We start from the raw sequence: 24,129 nt of genomic DNA on the forward strand, positions 1-24,129 counted from the left end.
ACTTGCCTATAAGAAAAGTAACTGCTTCTTTATTTGAGATTGCGTCTTTCTCTTTCCTATTCATATTCAGTTTTGACTAAATCAGACTGTTCCTATGTGAATTAATTTGTATATTCATTAACATTAAAGAGAGCCAAAGACTCATAGGATATGTTAAGCACAGTAATCAGGAAACAAGTACTATGTGAGACAAAGGCAGAATTTAACATTTTTTGTTAACAGAATAAATAATTTAGTAACCTGTAAGACGTGCCAAAGAATAAATAGAAAATACGATGGAACAAACAAGGGTATTGCTTATGCGTATGGATAGAAAGGGATGGAAAGGTTTATTCAAGATCATGTGACCTCTGGACTGACATTTATGTCACCTCTAAGTGACACTGGTGATACCTGATGTGGCCCAAACAAATATAAGGTATCTGTGACCAAGGACCCACACCCCTTCTCTCACATAGGCACAGGGGCAAGTACCCGCAGCCACGGTTATAGTTCCATCATAATTTCAGGAACAGTAGATTTACCAGTTTACCAAATGAGAATTTCCTTTAGAGAATATCTGATACGTTAAGATACTTTCATTTGGGGACTTGAAGAAATAGTTAAAATCCTGTGTGCACACGCTCTCTCTCTCCCATAATGTCTCCCTTCATGTTAATCAAGAAGCTTACTAAAACTGGGGGTTTACCTTAGGGAAGTTCAGGGCAAAGCAGAAAACAGCTTGTCTTTTCAATCACAATCAAAACTCATGAGAATCAACTAGTAAGCCCATAGGGGATTGACTCAGAAAATTGTCTGAATCAAATTTCAGGCTGAATCTAGCCTCTAGGTACTGCTCTGTAGGCTTCAATTAAGGGTTTAATTCTCTACTCGCTGTTGTAAATCATAGCCGGCCACAGAAAGGCATTCTTAACTACAGCCCCTCCCGCATAATCACCCTGAAGAAATAACATTTCACAGGTTGGACATAAAGCACTGACAGCTTTTTGCAATAAAATGTGACCTTTACTGTTAAAAAATGTTTTACGACATCTGACAAACCATTTTCTTAATAGGAGGATATATATTCACTCACTGGATGAATTAGAATAGCGGAAACACTTAATTTTTTGTGGAAGATCTGAACCACAATATGTTTCAAATGAGGAAAATTTCCTTTTATACCTATCTATGTTTTAAAAATAATAATAGGTCATGCTTTTTGTTAAGGAAGAGAACTATTCACACCAACAGCACCCACAAAGGGAAAGCTAGACTTATTTAGACAGAGTATCTGTATGCCAGTAGAAACATCCATGAATTTGGAATACTTGAACCTTAATATTACTTACTGGGGGTGCTTTGAGGAAAAGGCAACATAAGAAAAATGCCTTTAAGTGGAATCTACTTTCACACTACTGCTTTAATGCAACCGTCTCATGCTTTATGGGGCATTCGAGTGTGCATTAAAATCACAGAAGAACACAAAGTTCCAAATCAAAGGAAGATGAGAAAGAGTTTTGGAAAACTATACAAAACTAGTTTTTAAATAGCTTCTTCTTCTTTAAAGCAGAACAAGAGAATATTCAGTAGTAGGGATTTTTGTTGGACTTCATCACATGAATGCCTGATCAAAGGGGCTTCGAAATCCCCAAAGAGGAGTCTTTAGAGGGTCTCTGTAATATTTTTTCTCTTAATATTTGTAATAGTACTCTACAAATGCATTCTTAAAGGCCAAAATGAAAATTACCAGGCTGTGTAAACGACATGCAACATTTCTGGGTATAAGGAACTTCTCTTAAATATATATCTGTGCACATAGCTACTGAGCATGTTCATAAGACAACACTGGAGGTGTCATGTTACAAACAGAACAAAATACAAAGATACGATGTGGCACAGAATAAAATTCAGAGGGTTCTTATAACTGCTTACCCAGCATACACCTCATTCACACATAAACATACAAAAACCTAAGATAATATATGTCATCATTTATGTTTCTGCTCCAGAGTCACTTGAGGTAAGAACAGAGACAGGTTCATGCAATCTCCTCATGTTTACCTAGAACATGGGAATCCGCTCAGAGTTTTAGCCTGAGGTATCATGAAATTAACTTGATCTAGGAGTGACTTAGAGGCAGCTTGGACCTATTCTTGCAAGGAGCTAGAATTTAAATATTTTCTGAAAATAATAGAGAAGCTGAACAAATCATTCATTCATTAATGAATATTCTTAGGAAGGAACCGTGTCTTATTTAACTGTATTGCTAAACTCCAGCAGAATTTGGGAGGAGAATATGTATTCAGCAAATGTATACGAACAAATTGATTTTTAAAAATTCATCGCCACTTGCAAATACATATATCCCTTGTATATTCAGATAAAAAAAGTATCATTAAGACTAGAGCCTCCATTCATCAATATTTCTATAATTTTCTGTGGGGATTTATAGTATAAGGCAACAGTAGTTACCACTTACAAGTTCAAAGTTGGTTTTTGAAGGACTAAGAGACGATAAAGCCTTCTCTGCAGGGGAGAGTGTTTGGGAGTATAGTTTCCTTGGTTCCCTGCAGGATTTCACAAATCTTTCTCTGCAAGGAATTTGTCTTCAGTGACCTCTAGCCTATTACATCTGCCCAGAAGGCCTCAGAAATTCTCTTTGCTGGGTGGTAGGTCATACATTCTAGAACAACTGAATTAGTTTAATGATGAAACTAAAATATGTTTGCTCAAAAGCCCCTTTACAGAACCATATTACTTGAATATTTAAATAACATAATTATCTACTGCTTTGAGTAATACTTTAGAGGGAAAATCACCCCAGAGATACACACGGTGTACACTGTGACCTATAACACCGTTTTTTCTCTTCTGCCAGCGCTCCCATCTGCAAGAGTAGTGCTAAATGTGCTTTATTTTACCACATGTAATCAAAACATACCCTGCACTTTGCTCCCCGTCTACTGTGTACTTATCCGCCACGTGATATGCAGGCATCAGACTCATTACAGATTTAGCCGGTGCTCCATGCCTTCTGCTATATGACTGAGACCTACACTGTCTCTGCCTCCTTCATACGAAAACTCCATGACAATCAAAATGTCTTAGCCATCATTTCAGGGTTAGACATCTCCTTGCCTTTACTTTTACCGTATTTCTTGCACAATACTTCCTGCCTCCTGACTTCTTAAGGCTTAGCTATTTTTCAAAGCTCATTTCATGTCAAATTTATTCAACGAAGTCTTTCCTAACAATTGGAGACCGTAATAGTTTTTACTTTCATTGATCAATGGTGCAACATGTTGTTGTACTGTCATCACTAGGTTTGAGGTCTGAAAACTTGAATTTGAGATTCAGGTTTGGCGCTGAACCATTGTATAATCTTATGGAATTGTTTCGCTCTTCCTCAGTTTCCTCCCAGTAAAATAGCACAGAAATATCTATAGGATCAGACTGTTGCTTTAACTGAGAAGTCTTTGCAGAAATACCTGGCAGAGATGGGGCTCTATTGCTGTTACCCTTTTCGAAACCTTATTTATTTTCTCAGCGATCTAGAAGCTTCTTTAGGCATCTACTCCTTCATAGCTTTGACATCATGCATCATAAATAATAATTATTCTTAATAAATAATGTCATAAATAATTAGTGTTTAATGACAGTTTCCTGTAATCTAGATAGCATATATAATAAATAGCACAGTATAGTGCCTATGTAGCAGTATTTATATAGTATCTGTATAGTTATCACCTAGATCCTATAGTATAATATACAGTAAATATTCTTGATGGTTTGCACTCTACATAGTATAGTAAGAAGCCCCACCCCTAAACAAGTTGCAATACTTTTCAATAATACTTATTTCTAATTCCAACTTAATTCACACATTCCACCAAACATTAAATTATTTAATGTGATTTAAATTCAAAGTGCCATCACATTTAAATTAACAGCCAGATAATTTATTTTTGCAAAATAGAAATTGCCACTAGATGCTGGATTATATAGCCATGAGCAGAGAGCAAACTATTAGACTAGATTATTGAAGGTATCTGAGAGAGAGACATATTTTTTTACATGAACTATCGGGGAGCAACACTTATTTTTCCACAGGTACATATATCTAATATCATCTCTTGTGTTTTAGTTATTTTCCCAATTTGAACTTTTCTAAATGCCATGTTATGCAAATATCTACAGCTATAAATATACATTAGAAACGTAATTTACTAATAAGGCAAAACCTCTGTATTTACGCTGGAATTTCAGCTAACATACTCTCAGGTTTGCGAACAGCCATCTACTCAAACGGTGATTTTTTTTCCTATATCCGATATATTTTTCATTTTTCTTAATACATGTTACAAGCAGATTTCATTTGTTTTAATGTGCATTCCTTCATAACAGAGTTCGGAATTAACAAGTTTTCAACTAGCATATGAAATAATCAGCTATCTTCTCTATACAGAATAGTCAGAATTAAAAAGTAACAGGCACTATAATATTAGTTTCAGTTTGATTTATTTTTACTTATTTGAATTTTGATTTACTTGCATAAAATGAAAAGATATAGTGTTATTTCCTACATTTTGGACTGAGCAACGAATGTTAGGCTCAATTTTTTTTTTTTTTAACGTTAGGCTTAATTTTATCATGTGTTGCTACCCCCAGAAAAGCCAGAAATAAATAATATCAACAAATAAAATTCATAACTAGATCCACTTGTGTTAAATAAAGACTTGGTCTGGGAAAACTGACTGCTACATATCTTCCATTATACTTATGGTTTAACTCCAGTATTAAATCTGTCCTTTCATTTTTGGAAATAAAAGGTGCTATTTAGTGAATAGCCTCTTCTGAGTGTGTTCAAGTGTGTTTGGGAACACATAAGTTCACTATAAATGATCCAACAGAAAAGAAAAGATGGTTGAGCCTGAGGGTCATGGTTTTCTACGTTTCTATGGAAACCCAGTGGAAATTGTGATTTTATGGATATTTATTCACATTTCAGTTGTTGTCTTTGATCACTTTGTTGCCAATCAAGCATTAAGACATGGAAACGGCAAGAGTTGAGTTTGTAAATAATCTATTTTGAAATTAAATTAAGGGTGTTGAAATGATTCAGTCCAACTTTGTAAAAGCAACCACCTACTTTGAATGCTTCAAGTACAGTGTTTACTCCACAACGGAAACTTCCATCCAGCTTTGCATGATCAGATTCATGAAAAACATGCCCTGATAATGTATCATTTAGATTCTGTATTTTCAGTGGGGGACTGACATCTCTTGTTTCTTCTGGGTTTGACTTCACCCACCTGAGATTTCTAGACACTATATTTACCACAGCTAAAACAATGACACTTTTCTTGGTCAAACCTAATATATATCATCTTTAAGACTCCACAGTTTCTGAGTCACCTGTATTACCCTTCCCTGTGTAAAGTTCTGGTTTAGTTCTCAGATGGCTACTTCCAGAAAGGAAGAAAGGAGGCTTGATGGGAGGTGGGAAACATGACTTTCCCTCTAACTGAGAAATCTTAAAAAAAGTATATACCCTCCCCTTTTTCAATTTCCTCACTTTCAACACTGACTAAATTCATAGGGTTTGGAATTAAAGTGAAATAATAAATATAAAAAGCTATGGGAGGGGCTTCCGTGGTGGCACAGTGGTTGAGAATCTGCCTGCCAATGCAGGGAACACGGGTTCGAGCCCTGGTCTGGGAAGATCCCACATGCCGTGGAGCAACTGGGCCCGTGAGCCATAATTACTGAGCCTGCACGTCTGGAGCCTGTGCTCCGCAACAAGAGAGGCCGCGATAGTGAGAGGCCCGCGCACCGCGATGAAGAGTGGCCCCCGCTTACCACAACTAGAGAAAGCCCTCGCACAGAAATGAAGACCCAACACAGCCATAAATAAATAAATAAATAAATAAATAAAATTTAAAAAAAAAAGCTATGGGAAAGTTATATTTTAATATAGTTAAAATGAGTTAAAAAGCCTTATTAAAAATATGTGCTCAATGGGGCCTAAGAAATGAGAGTATAAGAATAAATAAGAATAATCAGGAAGTCCCAGAATGGGGGGAAAGGATTTTGCGGAATACTTATGGAATAAGCCAATAACAATAATTCCCATATTATATTAGAAATGAGAAGATTATAATTCAATCAAAAATAAATCTTCATTATGGCTCCATGTTGTACTATAAATACTACAAGTTCCTGGAGATAAAAATGTGATCACAACATAATTTATGCTTTCAAAGTCTTGTAATCCGGTGGTGGACACCGTCATGTAAGCAAATCAGGCCATTAACTTTGATAGGGACCAGAAGAAAGCTAGAAAAGGAATTACGGATGAAACACAAAGGAGAGAACAACACATTCTACCTTGGGAGGTACAGTTGATGATAACTTAAAAATTAGTTCAATTTAAATTTATGGTTACCAATGACAGGATATTACCTACTTTTATTTTATGTGATAGATTTTTATAAATGGTATTTTTGGAGCTCTCAACACATTTAATCTTTGTTACAACCTTGTGAGTTGGTAGTATTATTATCCCCATTTTATACAGGAGAAAAACTGAGACCCAGAGAAGTTAAGTAACTTGCCCAAAATGGTGCAGCTAGTCAGTGGTAGAACTAGGATTCAGACTTAGGCCAATTTGGCTTCGGATCCCTGCTGTTTACCACAATGTGATGTTGCTTTGTTCAAAAAGTTATCACATGTTGGTGCTCAACTCTTCTTATAAACTTTTTTACCACGTGAAGTAATCTTACAGCTGTTCAAAGTACATTTTGGAAGTATAATGTCTGAAGGTTTAGATTTTTTACGTTGTCCATGGGCAACAGTCTCTTCTGAAGAAAATAAATGAGAATATCAGTACTGAAGTTCCTTTAGTACATCAAGAATGCCTGAATTTCTGCCCATGTGCCAGTATATGATACATTTTCTCATCTGTAGACTAAACTCCCTTCTACCAAACACAGGGAAGATGGATCAAACTTTTAAAAAATTGCTTTGGCTTTGTTCACACATGGAAGTTAACTTTCAGAAAAACCCATGAAATATTATAAGTACCATCACTGAGGAGAGAGTATTGACTCCCAAGAAGCAACAGGCATTTAGTGGTTTGATTCAGTGACTGCAAATCCGGGGCGGGGAGGCAGGGAGCCAAGTCAATCCTAAAATGACAGAGATCAGCCCCCAGCTGGGATTCCTTGCTGGGGACGCCAAGCCTGGCCACTGCCAACTAGGGTCCCAGGTGGTCCTGCTAGAACAGCCATATCATTAGAATGTTCCAGAGCAGGGGTGGCAGGGGGTCAGATGAACCTGAGTGCAAGTCCAGTGACACAAGTTAAATCACTTTTCTCTCAGCTTCTGCTTTCATTAAATGGAATGTTAAATCACAGAAAATGGAAAAAGTGAATAATCAAAATCTACTAGTTTTGTTACATACACGCATACACATACATATATGTATCAATATATATGTGTATATATATTAGGAAGGAAATGTATACATATTTTATATGTATACACACACATGTATCTATATGTATAGATACATGTGTGTGTGTGTCTTGTGCTGCCCCCCGTTGGCATCTGCACATGGTAAGAAGAATGTTTCTCAAACAGCACTGAATTGCTGTACATAGTTAAGAATCTAGGAATTACCAACAGAGAAAAGCTTGTGAGGTTGATGAAGGGCCAGCAAATGGCGCAGAGATGAGAAGTAAGGATGGATAGATTCAAGGTAGAGGTTCATAAACCCATGCAGCATGACAGTAAACTTTGCCTTAAAGAAGGAGATGCCCTGCAAGAAATTTCTGAGGACACAAATGGCCAAGGGGTTTATGTGTCTAAACAAATAATCCAAGTAGAATCTTCTCTCTTAGCCTCACTACTTCCAACCCTGTGACAGTTGTGGTACTAGCCCTGTTGGTTTTTCTGGCCCTTCTTCACACCCAGCTTTCCTAATCTTTCCTCAGCTTATATCCCAATGACCTTCTCGTCCTCTCAGCTATTGGTCCTTAAATGTACAGTCTCTGCAATGCAACTGTTAAAGTCAGAAATTACAAAGAAGTATCTTCTTTTAGAGGAAGGCAGTACATTATACTGTATTAAATGAATATCCTATAATGCCTCTGAAAACGCTCTTAGAGTTTATCATGTATTTGTGAACAGATAATATTTAAATATGCATTTTTTGCTTGACAGAATATAATTTCTCTCTTGAGGAATTTCGATGCAGACACAGTATATATTTAGTTCATTTTAAACTGTAAATTAATTTCCTGATAGACCTAGGATCTTGAATAATTTCTCCTATAAATATATGCAGTATGAAAAGATGTTTTAAAACAGGTATCATTTAAATTATAATCAGCTCATTATGAAATTTTCCTAAACTGTACATTAAACAGGGAGAAAAGTCTTTATCAAATGTCATGACTAGTCTGTGGTAAGTGTCTTTCTAATTTAAAGTCTGTTCTCCAAACAAGGGTGAGAAAATTAAATGAATCTATGTTGAGTTATGTGTTATAAAGATATTGTTAAAAATATTTGGATGGAGATATGTCTTGCTAAACTCTGAGCAGTATTTGTCACTAATATCCTTGTCTCAATTTTCTCTTGTTCTTCATGATTCACACTATTGTTTCCCCTCTATCTTCTCTGATCATTACCTCCTTTTCCTCCTCCTCGTCTTCCCCCACCTGGACTTTCAATTTTTTTTTTTTTTTTTTTTTTTTGACTTTCAGTTTTGACATTCTCGAGGCTTGCGTTTTCTTGCTAACTCTCCACTCTTGTTCACGCTCTTCAAGGTGATCTCATACACATTAAGGATTTTACCTCTGAGTTGACAAACCTGAATTTATTTGTTCCAATTTGGTCTTCCCACCACATTGTCACACTCATATCACCAACTTGGTGCTGGACATTTCTGCACTCCTGTTCACACATGTAACCGATCAGCAAGCCCTTCTAATTTTACCTCTATAATATCTCTTTAACCTGAACCCTCCCACCGTTCCCCCACTCCCCGCCCAAACCGCTTTGACCAATATCCTTCCCACCCTTACCATTTCATCCTCGCCTGACTCTCGTAGTTCCCCAACTGGCTCACTTGCCTGCACTTTCGCCCCTGTCAGATCCATTCTCCACATGGTTGGTAGCATGCACCCTCCAAACTGCACATCTGACCTTTTCAGGCCCTGCTTAAAATGTCGATGGTCCCCAGTGATGTACAGAATAAAGCCCAAGCTCTTTAGTCTGACACAAAATGAGGCCCTCCAAGTTTTCAGCTTTGATTTTTTTGTCCTCTCGGCCTTAAAATTTATATCTCAGAAGTATTTCATTTAGTGGAGTTTACAACTTTTACAGGGCTTCTCACATCCAGCCCTGTGCTCATAAACTCCCTCTACATCCTCTTCATTTTTTGCCTACGTTTCCTTGGATAACTCCACTCAGTTCAAAGGTCAACTTTCTCAGGATGCCTTTCTGGCTCCCCACATGTGTGGATTATATGTACCTCCTCACTCCTCTCATATTAGCATGTGATAATCTCTATCATAGCACCAGTAACATTGTGCTATTTTTATACCTTTCTGTATCTGTCTATTCCACTAAACTATGAACCCATTGAAGGTAGGAGATCTATCTATTCATACAATAAATAATTTGTTGATTACCTATAAACTGCCAGGAACTGAGTTAGGTACTAGAGAAAAATGTTAACCAAGTATTTTTTTCCTCTCCAAGCACATAATTATTACATACAAACTTAAGGCACATATTAAGTAAAAATCATTTTCTCTGTCTTATGCTACATATTTACATGTTTATTTCTCATAGTAGATCTTATTATTTATATACTTTCTTGTTGATAAAGGTACCCAGTAGAAATGTCTGTTGCTGTGCGTTTGTAACAGCTTGTCCATATGCGTTGGGGCTATAAGTGGGGCTACTGCAATGCCCAGTTTAATTTAAATTTTACTTCTGATTTAACTCATACCTTCAATCCCTAAAATTATATTTGAGTGTGGTTTAAATATGTAAGTACAGCACTATGCATAGATTTAAGAGTAAATTGTGATCGAACAGTTATCCAGGACAGGACTAAAGCCACCTCTGTATCTTTGGGCACGTGTGTCCAGAAGCTGATCAAGTGTATCCTGCCAGCTCTCACTCAGTGGCTATACTATTAGTTTCCTGTTAACCTACTACAGGTGATCTGAATGCTAAGGAAATAAAAAGATGTATGAAAGTGTCTTCGGATAGGGTTGCTAAACTTAGTAAATAAAAACACAAGACTCCTAGTTAAATTTGAACTTCATATAAACAACAAATACTTTACCTAAAATTGAAATGTAACTGGGTGTTCTATATTTTATCTGTCAACCCTACATTTTACACAGTGTAGACAAGATCAAGTACAATATCGTATCTCAGTAACAAAGTTAAAAATCTCACCATCATCAAGGTAATTTCCTTTCACTCCATGTATCTTCTTTTTTGACTTTATGAAATATTCTTCTATATCTTCTCTTCCTCTTTTGCCCAGTCTGATTAATTACTCTTCTGTGATTTTCCACATTTCAGGAGAGTGTTCACCTCTCATCAGCTTGGCTATCAAAGCCAGTTTTCTTGTTGGGTAATAAGAGCGATCTTGTTTCAATAAGGATAGCAAGAATGGGAAGGTAATATGGAGCCCTGTAGCTTTCTATTCTAGGTTTCTACTATTCAGAATGTTTATTCCTTGGTGATTATAGGTGTTTATGATAATTGTTCCATTATCTCAGATACCATCCTCTTATGAATTGGGGGTGGGGGAAAGAAATGGCAGGCTAGGAGGAAGAAGGCAATTTAAATAATCTTCCTTGCTATGCTGTTTTCAGTAAACTACCCCTTATTTGATCTGAGATTCATATATACCTAGGATTCTGTAGGCTTGACATGTCTTACTTTGGCAGTAATTTTAGAAGGCAATGTAAATGCAATATTTAGGATTATTTACATGGATTATAACAAAAGGGCAAGCTATTTCAGTACAGATCTCCAAAGAAAAATTATAAGAACAAAACTCAGAGGGTGTTTTCTCCCTGAGTCTCTGTCACTTATTAGCATGTAAACATATTCCAGCAATCACTTTCATTTCATTAGTAAAATATCACACCTTTTCAGCAAATTAAGAATAGTGCCATGTAATTCTTTTCTGCCTAACAAAGACAAGGAACCACAGAGAAAGATAAAGTGTCTACCAACCTAGATCTTTTGTAAATACCACTGTACTGAATACAGCAGCTTTTCTTAAGCCTAAGAACAGATAATTCTGTTTCAGGCAAGAGATAAGCTCAATTAGCACAGAGATAGCAAGCTGTACTTTATAGGAACACTATTTCTTCCTGCCTGCAATGACCTTTTGCAAACTAGTTTCAAAATTAAGTACTCACAGATTAATTTATTTTCTCTCATCCTGTTAGAGAATATATGTGTGTATAAAATATGTTCATACACACAAAAATCAAATTGTACATAATATGCAAATTAGTAAGTAATTATTCATATATCAAAAGTAATTCACCAAAGGATTTACTACAGCTTTCCTTCCAGTTCCTTAAAAGTTTAATAAAATTTGACTATATATATATTTAAAAAATATATATATATATATATATAAAATCACCACTGAAAAATAACTTTCATAGAACCAAATTCATTCATGCCCACTTTCAAATTTTTTATCAAGGATATTAGTTAATACTGCTTGATATTTAACAGGTAAGGATGGAGCCCCTACATTAGCTATGATTCATTAGCTATAATTCACATAGGTTAAATATCTATTTCTGTCTCAGTAATAGGTCCTAAATAAATGTTCCCAACTACGTTTAGTCTATATACACTATTAGTTGGTTTCAGTATATTGTCCAGTCTGTGATGAGTTTTGCATTGTAAATAGTATATGAGGAATCAGAATAATTATAATGGCTAACGTAAGCCATAGATTTAAGTGAAAACTCTACTAATTGAGGTGTAGTGAAGTATAAGTCAACAACACTCACTGATACTTAGATTTAGATAGCAGTTCAGCCATCAGTTCTTTTAATATTCTTTTAAATCAGGACTCCTTTTACCCCCATAAAAAATGTTAGTTACAGATGGTCAAACAGAGTCTCAATAATAATATTTTATGAGCATTATTACAGTATCAATTTTTAGTGAGATAGTCCTAATAGTGTATTTGTTTAATGGTTATTTGACTTATACATATAGACGTATTATTAGTCAAGAAATATGGAGCACCTTCTATGTTCCAGACACCTTGTTAGACACTGGGAGTACATTAGTGACAACAGACAAAAATCCTTAACACACAGAGCTTACATTCTTTTAAAGGGAAAAATTAATTGTGCCAGGAAGATATAAGCATTAGTTATGCAATCGATATTACATTAACATTCTAGCCCTTTCTGCAAATATTTATTGAGGATCTGCAGTATCCTTTGGTTGATGCTGTGGCGCATACAGAAAATTATAAAATATGGGCTGCCCTCAAGGTATCTGAAAATTCATACATGAGACACACATAACTATAAAACCTAAGGAAGAATGAAATGCATGGATCCAAAATGTCTTGCAACTGAAGTGAAACAAAATATTAAACAATTTTAAAAGGACTGAAAAGGGCTTTGTGAAAAATATTTGATGTTTTGATGAGTTGTGAAGGATTGGTATGTGAAGAAAGGGCATTCTACGCTTCAGTGCTTCAGGAATGAGCACAAACAGGCCACGCCTTACATTTCAAACACTCTGGAGAGAAGGAGAAACCATGGGACAAGAGCATATGGTTCATGGACAATTATGGTTCCAGAGGGGGAAGTGAATGATGGGTTGGGGGGAGATTACATGCATCCTAAATGTAATAGTAGAAATTTAGTCTTCACTCTAGAGGCAGTAAGGAACCAATGACAGTCTTTGAGAAAGAGTGTGACACGTTAACCTGATTAAGGAAACATAAATTTAAATTTAACTGGCATAATAAAAAGAGCAAAGTTTAAGTCTGTTCAAGCTCTATGTTCTAGAATATATGATTTAAGTCATTTACCAAATGAGTACCGGTATTACACATTAAGGTCCATATTTACCTAACACATTTATTTTCAGAAAAGAAGGTTTTGTTTTATGATTTGGTTTTGGGAATGGCGATTGGTTTTTGTTTTCTTGGTTTTGCCTATTTTTTCCCATGTCTCTCATAGTTAGGCATGGTCTTAGTTGCATATCACATGACGAGCTTCATCTTACATCCACAATTTTTATTTGTGAGTTACTGTCACAAGAAAGCAGAGTGCTAGATGTATTTTCCATCTATATGGATAATGAGAAAATATGAAAATATAAACAATTTCTCTTTTTCTATTAAGAGCAATTAAGGCATGATTTCATTAATCACTTATCCAAAAAATTAATCTTTGTCTGAAACAAGACAAGGTTAGAAACCTTATTTGCCAATACCTTAAGTCAAGTAATTACTTACATATAACATTTATACATGTAGTTCTGAGCCCTGGTTTTCTCCTCTGGAAATCGTAGTGATAATAGCTCAATTTTAAGTTGTTATGAGGATGAGATATATATTTACCTGTGTTATATTTAATCTTCATAACAACCTTGTAACTGAGCTACTATCACTACCATTTTACAGGTGAAAAAAACAGGCTAAGATCTGTGTCCAAGAACAAAGCCTTTTCCATCTCAAACCCCATACTTTCCCTCTATCACGCTGATCCCCAATTGCAAACCATGCAAACACTGTGGAAATAATTATACATAGGAAAGATAATGAGAACCTAATGTTTTCAAAAATATTCAAGACTTTCTTTTATAGGAGATGTATTCAACATTGGAAACAAAAATCTCCAAATATTCCCAGCAATTATTTCCACATTTTGAAGCAAGCATGTGAATTATTTATATGAATCATATGGAATTGTGAAACCAGAATATGTAAGTTGACTTAATGAAAAATGAACTAGCAATACAAAGTACTATCTACTTGGTATTCTTGTTCCTAACTTATTCATAGCCTCTAGGGGAATTTCATCATATAAAAATTTCACCTTTCAAGAATTTAAGTAGCTATATGGTTTCTAGGCTATTACTACAGTTCATTTATGTGCAAAATGCACTAATATTAGAAGCTAGAGAAATAACAAGGATATGCTAAATGTTAACTAATATGAAACACACCTTTTAAATTTTAAAAATAATTTTAGTTTAACTCCAACAGGTCTCCCTTAAAGAAAAGATACAATTACAATAACTTCATAGATAAGGCCAAAAATTCTAAATGGATTTCCTTGAAAATTTCTCTCATTGGTGATATTTTATTTTTTGATTAACTAAGTAGATAAAATCTGCCTTAATTACTTGGAGTATCTTCTGTAATTACCTGCTCTTTAAGCAAAGAACTGAATAAGAAGACAGTTCATTTACAAAATGAAGTACAAATGTCATTTCATATTTATCTAACACTTCATTTTCGGAGGCAAGCTCATTTTTTAGACTTTGGCAAAGTATTTACATGTTAAAGCTGAAGTGTTTAAAGAATACTGTGAAGTTGGAAAACACACTGTCACCATTTTGCAATGTGATAGGTGCTATCAGTGATCCATTTGGATCCGATTCTCCTCTCTTTATGTGTCTCACATAATAAAGAATAAGGTTGGGTTTATTTGTTTTAAAGTTTGGAAGTTAACTAAGAGCTGAAAATGACCCTTCTTAAAAGTACAGCCAAGTTCTGAAAATAATGTCATGAAGAAAAAAACTCCCAAGCTCTCCTTCAAAACCTCTTAGTTGTTATGGAAAGAGAATTTGGACTCTAGTCTAAAGGTTCAAGGATTCAGGACCCAATTCTGCATTTTTATTATGAGAGCATGGCTACGTTTCTCCCTCTATATGAAAGACACTAGCCATTAGCCAATTCACTGCCCCTACCCCATGCCACCAAAGTCCACTTTAGATACTTTTCCTTCAAATTAGAAGTCTGTCTTTGTTCAGGAAGACGATGCATTAAGCACAAAAGGATGCATTGTAATTGGTCTAAGCAAGTCATGACCAACACACTGCCCCTGTCCAGAAATCTTCCCACTCTTTCTTGCAGCTAGAAATGAGCATCCTAATTGAGGATGCCCAACGAGTGATGTAATTTTGACCAATAAAATGTTAGCAGAAAACTGTTGGAGAGATGCTAGAAATTTTTTTCCTTCAGTGATAAAAAGTGAGAGCAGACTCTCAGAAATTCCCTTCTGCCATCCTTTCTTCCTCCTTTGCTGCTTTGAATCGAGAGGATATCTAGAGCTATGACACCTATCGTGTCTCCAGCAGGTGAAAAGTAAGAGGATGAAAATCAATATTGAAGATGGCAAAGGAGAATAAAAAGAATTCTGAATAAAAAGAATGTACGTCATTAGTGAGCCCCAGTGCCATCTCCAGACCGATCTACCCCAGCGTCTTATTTTAAGTGACAATTGAATATCCCTCGCATATGGCATTGCAAATAAGATTTTCTGTTACATGCAGCTGATCTTCAGATCCCTTATCTTGTGAGAAAGTGCCCAGTATATTAGTTGTTACTTAATACGTTCTTAGATAATTGTTTATTTAAAAAATAAATACTTTCTGGCTGGTAAACTGGAATACTGAAAATATGCTCATTTTTGTAGTTTTAGTCGTTTGCTCTTTTTGGACATTTTAGTATTCTCATATGTGTTATGCATAGTATCTATTTGCTTACACGGACATTTCATGGTACATCTTTGGTATTTTTTCAATGTTTTCCTAAAGCTCCATAATTTTGTGAGAAAATATCCCATAAGGAAATTACTTTTAGAAAATAATAGAGATGGTAGACACAAACACAGGAAGTCCCATGACCTTTAGGTATAAAAGCATGAGCAATTGCGAAGTGGATTTTAAAAATGTAATCTGAGTTGGGATAAATTTACATAGAGTCCTCTATCTTTTCCACATGGAATTTTTATATACTCTATAGGTTTAAAAGTTTTAAACATAACAGTTCAGTGAAAAAAACCTCTATATATGCATAGTTCTGTATATATGAGATGGTAAAAATGATGAAGTTTTTCACTTTAAAACAAGTATTAACAGCAATTTCTAATCTGAATAATTATATGTTCAGTTTTTCTTGTGGATTTATGGACATAAATAATTTTTCCACTAAAGTCATCATCATAAATTTTCTGCATTTATTTTGAAAATATAGAAAATATTTGAAAATTTAGAAAATATAAGAAAGTTGTGAACTGTCTACGCTCTAATAATGCTATAGTCACATTTTTTTAAAAAGACACTATTGCATAGACCATATGTGCTTTCCTATCTACAAATCTGTGTTCCACTTTTCTCACCATCCCCAAATCCTGTCTTAGATTTCATAAGAATATGAAAATTCTTATAAAGCATAACTCAAATTTTTCCTCATCCTAATCAGAATTGCTCTTAATACCCTCTTTATTTTGTCACTATATCTACATTTTTCTAGAGTACTTAAAACTCACATTATTGCTAATCATATTACACATCTTTCCTAGTAGACTATGAGTTTCATGAACACAAGGTCAATTTCTCCTTCTCTTTCCTCAATCCTTAGTTGTTTATTAAGTTCCTTGAGCACAGGATCACTTTAATTGACCCCCAAATTTATGAAATAATACCTTACATAGGCTATTATGTAACATCATTCTTCACCCCACTTTGATATAACAAATCAGGTGCAATGAATGGAGTTAGTGTAGATCATTCCCTTTTTAAGAGCAAGAAGCTCTTGAAAAAGCCATGGGAACATATGTAACAGGCAAAACAAAATATAGTATTGAAAATTTGCCCCCCTTTGCACTGTCCATATCACATATCCATTGAATGTGTGAACCATAGAACGAGAAAAGCCAGAAAAGCAAGATAAAAGACATAAAGAGAGCCACCAGATGGAGTGAAGCAGATATCCAGAAAGGTGTGTGCATGTGATGTGTGCTGGGAATACAGGGGTGTGTGGAAAAGACTAAACCTATATGTTGGCTGGATTAAAGATAAATAAAGAGAGAGTTACAGTACAGGTGCCATTCAAGTAACCGATTTCTAAAAAGGGAACAGGAGGAATTTGAAAGTGGCTCTCAAGAAGATATGGTGCATGCAAGGCAATCCTTCTTTCATAATTTTTAAGAGACTTAGGTAATGATCTAAACTCCTTTTCAATAATTTTTGGCTGTTGGGCTAGTATTCTCTTGATTATGACTTCATGTTTGAAGTTGGCTTCAACATTCAGTTCAGCTTTATTTGGGACCCAAAAAGATAAAGTGAAGTTTAAGGTAGTCACAGATTATGCAGGATCAACATTATAACTGAACACTTGACCTTGTGGGGTTGTAAAATACTCAAACACTTAAACCATACTTAAGCAACAGGACTCTTTGCAAAAAGAATCAGTCCTAGGCATAGAAAGTAGGTTCAAAATACCTCATTCAGCATGCTTGTTTAGGCTATAATGTTATTAGTGAATACTATATTGATATTATTTTAAATTAAATTATAAAAAAACTATACTAAAACTTAAAAGAGATGAGCTGTGTCTTGACTTTGATATTTTGTTTTCTAGAAAATAATTCACTTTATGTTTTAGGCACTTCATCTTTAAATGTGAATAATTCTTGACATATATTAATAACTGAATATAGATGTAACTAAACATTAAATAATGTTATAATAAGCATTTTGCAATACTATACTTCTTAATAAGTAAGTTCCCTTTCAGCATTAAGATTTTGTGATTCTATAATTGAACAGATAGTTGAAAACAAGATAAGATAGTTCAGGGAGAAAAATTAATGAAGATTCCATCAGATGTCATGTTCTTTCACCTTATATATACCTAAACGCTGCTAGAGTGCAACAAATATTTGTAGCCTTTATGTGAATTGACCCAATTAGACACACTTTTGGTACTATGGTTAGGTAAGCAATGTGTTCATTTCAAACTGCTAAATGGAAAAATACTCTTCTGTTCAGAGAGAACAGAAAAAAATGGATACAATATGCATATATAAAAGGTCTTTTTTAAAATCAGCAAATGGACCCCTATATTTTAGAACCTATTCACAATGGGGATGTGTACATGTTTTTAGCAAGATGGAAGCAATGCACAGGAGTATAAGTTGCCAAATGTGTATTATGCTACAGCACACTCTTTAGCACCTCATAGTTTAAAAAAGTCCCTTAATAAGAACCTGTGATACGCCATTACTGTAGGGTAAATTGATTTCAAGGGAGTAAGTAGTTCAATAGACTCCATAGTTTATACTTCCCTAATATTCATTAAGTACTTAAAATATCTAGTATAGTTTATATAAACAACCCCTTAGCTGCAGCATGTGTATGTGTGTATGTGTATATCTTTAATTAAAATTTTTGTTTCATCATATTTAAGAAGAAAGCAACAAGTCCTCATACAAATGAGTCAGATGTAACCAATGACTTAAATATTCCGGAACTATTCTTAGGAGTTACAGGTCTTAGTTAATTACTATCTCTAGGCATTAAACTGCTCTTCAGTGGCTTTTAGGTTTATTCAGTTTCCAAATTAACCCTTTTTGAAATCAGAAAGTATCTCTTTTAACATGTATTTTTTTTACAATTGGAAAGGACATTTAATGCTAACATTTAATGTTTAATACGTGTAATGTTACATCTTCAACCTTGTATAGGTTGGTCATTTTTACAAGCAGATTAGAAAACTCAAAAAAAAAAAAAAAAGAAAACTCTGAGGTTTGTTGCTAAATTGCTACAGGTAACATCTCTGAATTAAAATCCAACCCCAAGAAAGAGAAAGACATTACTATGTCAAGATCACTCAGGATCCAACATGAAATTAGTTTGTAGTTCCATTCAGTGCCTGGTGAATAGTCCTATATATCAGCACTCGTGAAAAACCAAGGTGATATTAACTGGAATTCAGTGTAGGTGCCAGATCTTAGTACACTTCACTATCTTTTCTGTGCCAGACTTGTTTCTTCTAAATCCAAATAAATAACACTTGTATTATACTCACATCGGCTTTTGAGGAAGTTCACAGAATTCTACAGACTTGTTTTATTTAGTTCTGGCCACATTGTCTTGAATTAGAGAGCAGGGATATTGTCAACTATATTTTTTGCAGAAGATATTTAAGGGAGAAATTTACCCATTTTGTGGGATGGTGATGGACTAATCAAAGAACCCAACCTCGTTCTGTGTCACACTAGGACTAGATAGCACAGAGTGTTTACCAAAAAAATAATCTCTTCAGTTTTACATGTGAAGACACAAAGGGAGTTTAAAGTAAGGCTCAGGGAAAGTAAGATGCCCTGGGACAAAATCTGGGAAGCAAGGCAAAGCAATCATTTCCATTATTTACATGACCTCAAAATAATATGGACTCTACACAATTCCTTTTGTACAAATCGTGATCTTCTAATGTGGTATCAATTATGCCTGTAACCATTCACCTTTATGGTATAATCCATTTGTTCCAGTAAATGAACCACAAGCCTCATACTGTGACTGGGGAAAACAGTTCCTGACCACAGAATTCAGTCCCTGATTCCTGGCTGTGAAACTAAATGTTTGTATCATCTCATTTACTCATAAATGCATCGGCTCTGTTACCTGTTCTACAGAGGCCTTACAAAGTCACATAGGACAGCAGAAGTAAACCCACCTTTTAAAAAAAAATCTGATGGAGTAACTATAAAATTATGGATCCTCATACATGCTTATCTACATGCTTAGACAGACCATTAGGCTATCCCAGTCCACAGTTCGCTGTGATTATCACTGCAAAAAAATTTCTTTTCCCAAGAATCCTGCTGTAGCTATTTCGCCTAGTACAAAGCTGGCCTCTCTAATGCTAGCAGTTCCTCTACCAGAATGTAACACTTTGAGGGAAGGGATGATCTCTTACTCATACAGTCAAACAGAGCCTATTTTATAAGGATACCTTCAAACATATCTGTTTGAAAAAAATAATCAGTGCAAACTCATTATCTTTTTAAAGTTCTTCCTTTCTTCCTTCTAAATCGATGTGGGTCTATGATGTTTCAGTCAAATACTTTTGACCCATTGCAAACATGAGCAAGGCAACAAATTGATTAGTACTTATAAAGAAAGCATCACATTTTAGTTTACAATGAACCACATGTGCAAAAAAGGAAGCAACAGTTTAATTTCACATACTGTTTAGATTATTGGATTAGCAATTAACATTTTAAAGATAGAATACTGATTTGAAAAATTATTTGGAAAATCAGATCTGGTTCTTTTCAATCTTAAAGGCACTAAATGTAGAGCTCAATAGAGCTCCAGATTTCAAAACTTAAGTTAAGTTAGTACGTATTTTGAAGGACAACAAAATGACAACGTCAGCATACATAGAGCTATCTATTGAGAAAATATGGTGCAAAAAGAAAGTACATTTTAAAACCATATAATTACCATTAAATTAAGAAGTTACTTGTTTGAAGCTGACTCCATAAATCTTTATGAAGAGTCTACATTCCCATTTTGAAGCACTCAAATATGACATTCAGAATAAAGAAGACATCATGTACAAATGTAAATAATGTAACAACAACAGATTGAGTTTTTGTACTTCTTGTTCTCTTTACAATCTTGTCATGAGAATAAATCACATGGTGTCACTTTTTCCTCTTACAAGTCTCCTCTGAAAATGAAGCATCAAAGTCTTTTTTTTTTCTTGTCTAAATTCTTTATGTTTTAATGTTTTGGAAGAACAAGGATAAGCTAGAAAAAAATCGTGTTCTCTTTCACGTTCCCCTAACAACATCAGCAAATCCAGAGAACACAGATATTCTCTCCTGCCCATATTCTTCTACCCCACCACATTAACTCCAACCTGCCCAAAGGTAAAGAAAGAAAGAAATTTGTTTGAGGACAGATGCAGAAAATGTGCTTTAAGTAAACATTTTCAGTAGTTTCAAGGACATTGTCAGCAATGCCACATACATTTAACCATCACTGAATCTTAAATCTCTGATGCCTTGGAATGGAACAATTGCATTTGTAAATACTCAAGAAAATGTTTACAACAGTTGAAAGTGCATGATGCATTTTAAAAGATTATTTGATTCCATAGATATGTGTTAGCATACGGTATTTATTTTTTTCTTTCTGACTTACTTCACTCTGTATGACAAACTCTAAAGACGCAAACATAGAGAATGGACTTGAGGACGTGAGTGGGAAGGGTAAGCTGGGACTAAGTAAGAGAGTGGCATGGACATATATACACTACCAAAGGTGAAATAGATAGCTAGTGGGAAGCAGCCGCATAGCACAGGGAGATCAGCTCAGTGCTTTGTGACCACCTAGAAGGGTGGGAGGGAGACGCAAGAGGGAGGAGATATGGGGATATAAGTATATGTATAGCTGATTCACTTTGTTATAAAGCAGAAACTAACACACACTTGTAAAGCAATTATACTCCAATAAAGATGTTAAAAAATAATAGAAAAACTAGACAAAACATATAAAATAAATATTTTCAGACATTGGACAGTAAAAGATTATTTGAAACACTAAGACTGTGCCATAGTTCAAAGAATTATTTGGAAGTAGATATTATAAGAAACTCTGCAATTTGGGAATTCTTAAAATGGCTCTTTAATTTCTTGTCGGCTTAAAGAACATATTTTACTATTATCATAAAAATACCCAGATGTGTATCATCCTTAATTTACTTGAGGATTCATATCATTCTGAGCAATCTAAATGGTCTAAGTCATGACTCAACGAGAAAACAAACAAGAAATGTATTCTAAGCAGCACTACTGATAATTTTCAAAACACACATAATTCTGAAAATTGGAATTTACTTTTGTTAATTCAAGTAGATCTTCTTTAATTAGAACTCACTTTTCTTCTCTGAACATATAGTATTGACTCTTGCCATTATGGGTGATTCTTTAATAAATGAACAGGCAACTAGCTCTCAGGTAATAATTTACTGCATTTCTGCCTGAAAACATTACTCATATAGAATAAAAAAAAAAAGAGAATAACACAAGTTGACATCCAGGATATAATGTATACATAGTCTAATCTGTGATATGCAATGTCCGTAATGGTGGAAAACTCATTATTCAACAGTAATTCATGTGTAAAACCAAATTACACACAGTTCCTTGATCATATTGAGATATTCCAATCCATATTTTCCCTTTGGTGGCTACCATCCCAGTGGGCTTTACCTTCAAAGAGTTTATAATATAATTGGCAACAGTAGTTTAGAGTGATGACCACAAGGCAATACAGTTCCATAAAACTACAAACCCATTTTATTCTAAAGCCTATATTTAAGATTATACGAAGATAATACAATGATATTTTAACATGATTTGGAGGATAAAATATTGTCAGCTTATATGTCAAAGAGAAATGTGATAGTCAATTGATAGTTTAAAGATAGGTAAGCTATCTTTTCTATATTTCCTTAGCAAGCTAATTCACCCTATTGTATATAAAACATGTTCCATGCTATTTTAAGTACTAAAAACCCCAAATCAAACTGATGTTCAATGAGATTTTCTGATACTGGATTTCTACTGGCAAATTGTATTTGCCAGACCAAATTCTTCTCTTAGCCTTACCTCTTAGCCTGTAGATCACAAATGATGCTACTAATAAGCTCCTTTCCTCGATTTTCAAAATAATTAGTTCCCCAAGTTGTTTATTTCAGGTAAGAGAATAATATACTACTCCACAGAATTTGTTCTATTTCTAAATAATTTTAAAATTCTAAATTTGCTATAGCATTTAAGTTTCCAGTAGTAAAAAGAATGTCAATGATTGCAAAGTTTCTATGGCAACAACCTCATTATAAAACCACTCCTGCGATAGTAACCTGGATTCTAAATGTTAGAGAGATGTCAAATATCATGGAGCTTGGTGCATGGGAGAATTAATGCACAGTCCATATATAAAAGAATTTAATTTTAATTTCATCAACAATGCAAATGTGTACAATGTTACTGCAATGATTATAAGGGGGATCGTCTACATTTGCAAAAAATACTTTTCCCTGATGAGAACATTGTAATGTTTTAGGCTAAATTTAAGGACACTTGGTTTTGTCTTATCTATCTAAAGTTGGATCTACTTATGAAAACCTTGAAGGAAGTGTAGGGTCTGTTGTTCATAAATGATGACTTCTTGAGATATCAGGTGACCCTCAGCATCACACTGAAGTGTTTAGGAGCACAAATGGTAACTGAAGTTACCTCTACTTCACATAAAAATCCATTAGCATCTGCACTGCTCTGTCAACAAACATTTCATTCCAAGGAGAAAGACAACACCGACATCCAGAGTCAGTTTCTGAAATGAATACCAGCTTTTTAGAAACTAACATCTGCTGAGTCCCAATGCTCCAGCTGCCACGGAAAGCAGATTTTCAAAAGTAAGTCTGCCCCATTCATTTCTTCCAGGAAGTGGGCATTCAGTGATTGGAATCAATTAATGCTTATTTGTGATTCATTTTAAATCTATGATTTAGAAACTTTAATTGACAGACATAATGAATGACTACAATACATTTTGGAGGCTGCATTGCATTTTAAAACAAGTGAAGATAATTGTAAGTGAAAAATGAAAGAAAACTGCATACCTCAGTAAATGAGTCATTAACCTTTCACCTCTCAAACCAGAGAAGAAATCCTGATGATAATAACCAAGTTGCTTTAATACTTCTTCAAGATGATAATAAAATTAAACTGATAGTTTGATATTGATTTTGGTTCTTTGTAAGCTCATTCCAATTTAGCCTTCCTCTTATAAGAACTCACTGCCCCACTACCCACATATTTCTGGCTTACTTTTTTATTTATTTATTTATTTTTAACATCTTTACTGGAGTATAATTGCTTTACAGTGGTGTGTTAGTTTCTGCTTTATAACAAAGTGAATCAGCTATACATATACATATATCCCCATATCCCCTCCCTCTTGCGCCTCCCTCCCACCCTCCCTATCCCACCCCTCTAGGTGGTCACAAAGCACCGAGCTGATCTCCCCTGT

General features: G+C 34.7%; 1 protein-coding gene across 1 annotated transcript in view; it reads right to left on the bottom strand.

Annotated features, from left to right (window-relative positions):
* LRP1B (LDL receptor related protein 1B) overlaps positions 1 to 24,129 on the bottom strand; it is a 1,897,582-nt gene that overhangs the window by 1,838,886 nt on the left and 34,567 nt on the right. The gene's annotated exons all lie outside the window — the stretch shown is intronic.

The sequence above is a fragment of the Balaenoptera musculus genome, chromosome 7 (genome assembly GCF_009873245.2).
Source record: "Balaenoptera musculus isolate JJ_BM4_2016_0621 chromosome 7, mBalMus1.pri.v3, whole genome shotgun sequence".
In the NCBI taxonomy this organism is placed as follows: Eukaryota; Metazoa; Chordata; class Mammalia; order Artiodactyla; family Balaenopteridae; genus Balaenoptera; species Balaenoptera musculus.